The sequence below is a fragment of the Alexandromys fortis genome, unplaced genomic scaffold (genome assembly GCF_014885135.2).
Source record: "Alexandromys fortis isolate MF-2015 unplaced genomic scaffold, M_Fortis_MF-2015_v1.1 scaffold_125, whole genome shotgun sequence".
Classification (NCBI taxonomy): domain Eukaryota; kingdom Metazoa; phylum Chordata; class Mammalia; order Rodentia; family Cricetidae; genus Alexandromys; species Alexandromys fortis.
Window position 1 is genome coordinate 480,915 of NW_026068026.1, and position 4,655 is coordinate 485,569.

Genomic DNA, 4,655 nt, shown 5'->3' on the forward strand with positions numbered 1-4,655 from the left:
AATATCTTGCATATCACCATAGAACCTTCATCTGGTGATGGATGGAGATAGAGACAGAGACCCACACTGGAGCACCGGACTGAGCTCCCAAGGTCCCAATGAGGAGCAGAAGGAGGGAGAACATGAGCAAGGAAGTCAGGACCACGAGGGGTGCACCCAACCACTGAGACAGTGGGGCTGATCTATTGGGAGCTCACCAAGGCCAGCTGGACTGTGACTGAAAATGATTTCCTTTTTCAATCTTGCAAATCCTTTTAGAAATATTTTCTCTAAATTCTTCTAGGAAACTGAAGTTTTGTTTGTTTGGTTTTGTGTGTGTGTGTGTGTATGTGTGTGTATGTGTATGTGTGTGCATGTGTGTATGTGTGTATGTGTGCATGTATATGTGTGTGTGTGTGTGTATGTGTGTGTGTGTGTTGTTTTGCTTCTTTGAAGCATGGCTTCATGCTATAGTTCAGCCTGTCTCAGAACTCATTAAGTAGCCCTGGTTGGTCTCCTACTCACAGCAATCCTCCTGCCTCAGTCTCCCAAACGCTACTAGAATTACAGGTGTGAGTCACCGCTCCTGGCTCTCTGGCTCCCCGAACCCCCTCCAACACGTCTCCTGAAATGCCTTATCACAGGAAGCTAAAATAAGACCATCGGCATTTTCAGCATCCCACCAGGAAATCTCTCTTGCTGAAGTCACAACTTGGCAATGGGCTCTGGCTTCCGAGTTACTACAGGTGATAGACAGCCCATAGCTTGAGCTCCCCTTCCTCCAACTTCTAAATCAGCCTCCTCACTCCTGCCTTTGCTAAGTCTCTTCTCTATCCTTCCTAACTTGGCTGCCACTGAGTCCCAGAGTCAATGCTGCAAATTTTAGGTTTGGGTGACAGTGGTGGCACCCCACTTCTGATACACATTCCTTTTCTTGTCAGTTATTAATATTACATGCCAACATAAAACAGCCTTGCTGCTGCTGTTGCTATGGTGATTTTGTTTGTTTGGTTCGCTGTCAACACACATCTAGGCAACTGCTCTACCCCTTGAACAACCCTAACAGTAAACTTTTCTCTATATTTTTTAAATAATTTATTTAAATGTATTTTATGTGCATTGGTGTGAAAATGTCAGAGCCTCTGGGACTAGATGACAGACAGTTGTAAGATGCCATGTGGGTGCTGGGAATTGAACCCAGGTCCTCTGGAAGAGCAGCTAGTGCTCTTAACCAAGGAGCCATCTCTCCAATCTCTCTTTTTGTATTTTTAACACAGTTGTTTATTTGGTTTTGTCTTGTCTTGATTTCTTCAGAGTTTTACTCTGTAGGTGAGGCGGGCCTAGAATTTCTAAGTCTTCCTGGTCCAGCTTCCAGACTATGAAGAATAGAGGTGTGAGCCACCACAGTCACTCAGCTGAACAAATTGTCTTAACGCAACTAGTTCATTCATGATTTTGTGTCTTGACTCAGTGGACAACTTTTGTGACCCAGGTGGTATTATTGAGGTCAGTCAAGCCACTGTATCCAGCTGAGAGCTAAATCTAACTCAAATGTTTCTTACGGGCTCTGATTCTCCAGATCTCTCTCTCTCTCTCTACAAGATTTTGCAATTAGAACACTGTGTCTAGCCGGGCGGTAGTGGCACACTCCTGGTACTCCTGCTTTCACCACCTCTTGATGCTGGGATTTTTCTGGCTGTGCAACACCACGTCTTGTTCTATTTCGTGCTAGGAGTGGAACCCAGGCTGCATGCACGCTGGACAAGCACTCTGTCAATGGAACTTAGGGATCAATTGCCAGCACTACAAAAATGACATGAAGCCAAACATGGTGGCACATATCTGTAACACCAGAACTAAGGGATACCTCGTAGGGAAGATGAGAGATGATGGGGAAGTGGGAAGTTGTAATGGGGATATAACGAAATGTACAGCCAGGCATGCTGGCACGAACCTGCCTCGATATCTGCCCCCTAAAAAAATAGTAAGGTGATATCGGGTTTTTGGTTCGGTTTGGCTTGGTTTTTGGTTTTTCGAGACAGGGTTTCTCTGTGTTGCTTTGGTGACAGCTGGATCTGGGAAGAGAGGGAGGCAATCACGGGGTTTGTAGGGGCGAGAAGGCAAGGAGGGCCCCATCCGTGTCATTCACACACAGAAAGAGGGGAACAGAAAGGATAGTGACGCTCTCACTAGGTGTGCTGGCAGGACATTCGTGTGCCACCATTAAGCAGTTATAAATTTAGGTGTGAACTTGGCAATACCCAAATCTCCAGGTCCTGTCTCCCTCTGCAAAATGCCCTGACCTAGACACACAGGTGTGGGAATCCTAAGGTAAAGACTATGCTGGCTTTGAGTTCAATGGTTGCCTTTTAGCAGAGGACAAAAGGAACCAAGGATGAGGGCACACCTTGGAGGGCATCAGAACCTTCACACTGAAGGCACAGACAAAGGAAAACCAAGGAAAAACTTTAAGTCGCTAGGTGTTGGGCTGGGACGTAGCTCAGTAGAAGAATGTTTGCCCAGCATACACAAAGCCCTGGGCTCCCCCGACAGCAGCTCCTGAAGGCTGCTGAGGTGGCACATGCCCATAATCCCGGCACCCAGGCAGCAGACGGCAGTCAGTCATCCTCTGGTGCGTAGCTCCAGCCTAGGCTAGACTACTTGACATGATGTCTCAAAAAAGGCAAAACTAAGACAGAAAGATGGTCGAAACGAAAGCAGTTCCTCCCATCAGACACCTGTGTGGTGCTCCTCCTCTTTTCACCTTAGCTGGAGACCAACAGGTGGGCCAGGCTCTCCTCTCTTAACTTCCATTTTCATAAACCCCTATGACAGTTCAGCGAAGTTATTGGCTCCTTTGTAACAGGAATGGATTTTGTTCCAGCTTCCAATAAGAGTAAGACATTCCTTATTTCTATCTGAGATTTCAACAGAATTCCTTTTCCCCATCCATATTTCTACTAACCGCAGAAACATCTTTGTCCTGAGAAAAGGTCTCATTCTCTATCTGGCTCAGGCTGGTCTCAGATCCACAATGGTCGCCTCCCAGAGCTTTCGAGCGCTGGGGTTGATTACGAGCACAAGCTGCCATGCCATGCTCTACTGGCATCTTTTAAAAGCTTGTGTGTGTGTGTGTGTCTGTGTGCCAGAGACATGTTCGGTACCCTCAGAGCCCAGAAGCAGCACTGAATCCCCACTGAAGTTAGAGATGGTTGTGAGTCACCATGTGGGTGCTGGGACTTGAACCCAGGTTCTCTGGGAAATTAGTCATTGCTCTTAACCTCTGAGCCATCTCTCTAATCCCTTCTGCTATGGCTTTAATCACGATCATTAAGTCACCTCTAAGATGTTTCAAACTTTATAATTCTCCACTTTTTGTTGTTGTTGTTGTTTTTGTTTTTTTGAGACAGGGTTTCTCTGTGTAACAGCCCTAGCTGCCCTGGAACTCTCTCTGTAGACCAGGCTGGCCTTGAATTCACAGAGATCTGCCTGCCTCTGCCTCCCAAGTGCTGGGATTAAAGGCATGCATCACCACTGCCCAGCTTGTTTTGTTTTTGAAACAAGGTCTGACTATATAGCCTGGACCTTGCTGTGTTCCACACTCAAACTCACAGAGATCTGCCTGTCTCTGCCTCCTAGTAATCCCTTACCAGAACTGCCCTTTATACTTGGTGGAAATTTGGGCTGTTCTTTAACCCGCTTCTCCAAATTCTTCTCTCTTCTTCCCATTTCCAAAGCCACTCACATTTTTAGGTATTTGCTGTTGCAACATCTCATTCTCAGAGCTGTTCAGAACACTTCCTGCTTCACCAGAGGGCCTGAGGTCAGTTCCCAGCACTCATAGCTGGTGACCTGAGCACCTGTAACTCCAGATCCGGATGTAACTCCAACATCCTCTCTTGGGCTCTATAGTTACACATACACATACAACACACACACACACACACTCTCTCTCTTTACAAAAACAACAATGAAACAGAGGACTGGAGAGATGGGTCAATGGTTAAGAGCACTGGCTGCTCTTCCAGAGGACCCAGGTTCAATTCCCAGCACCCACACAGCAGCTCACGACTGTCTGTAACTCCAGTTCCACGGGATCAGACACCCTCACACAGACATGAATGCATGCAAAACACCAATGCACATTAAAAACAAAAACAAAAATAAAAAACAAGTGTGGTGTCATATGCCTGTAATCCTAGAGTTTGTTTTTTTTAATATTTTTTATGGTTTATTTAACTTTATTTTATGTGCACTGGTGTGAAGGTGTCAGATCCCCTGCAACTGGATCTTTAGACAGTTGTGAGCTGCCATGTGGGTGCTGGGAATTGAACCCGGGTCCTCTGAAAGAGCAGTCAGTGCTCTTAACCACTGAGCCATCTCTCCAGCCCCAATCCTAGAGTTTGGAAGATAGCATTAGGAGGATTAGATGTTCAAGGATATCCTTGGCTACATAGAAAGTTAGATCCAGTCTCCAAAAATATATTAATAGTTGGGCAGTGGTGGCGCACTCCTTCAATCCCAGCACTCGGGAGCAGAGGCAGGCGGATCTCTGGGAGTTTGAGGCCAGCCTGGCCTACAAGAGCTAGTTCCGGGACAGGCACCAAAGCTACAGAGAAACCCTGTCTCGAAAAACCAAAAAAAAAAAAAAAAATAAAAAACAAGAAGGGCACGGC

General features: G+C 46.3%; 1 protein-coding gene across 1 annotated transcript in view; it reads left to right on the forward strand.

Moving 5' to 3' along the window:
* Positions 1 to 4,655, forward strand: part of Inhbc (inhibin subunit beta C) — a 12,041-nt gene that overhangs the window by 5,227 nt on the left and 2,159 nt on the right. The window lies entirely within an intron of this gene.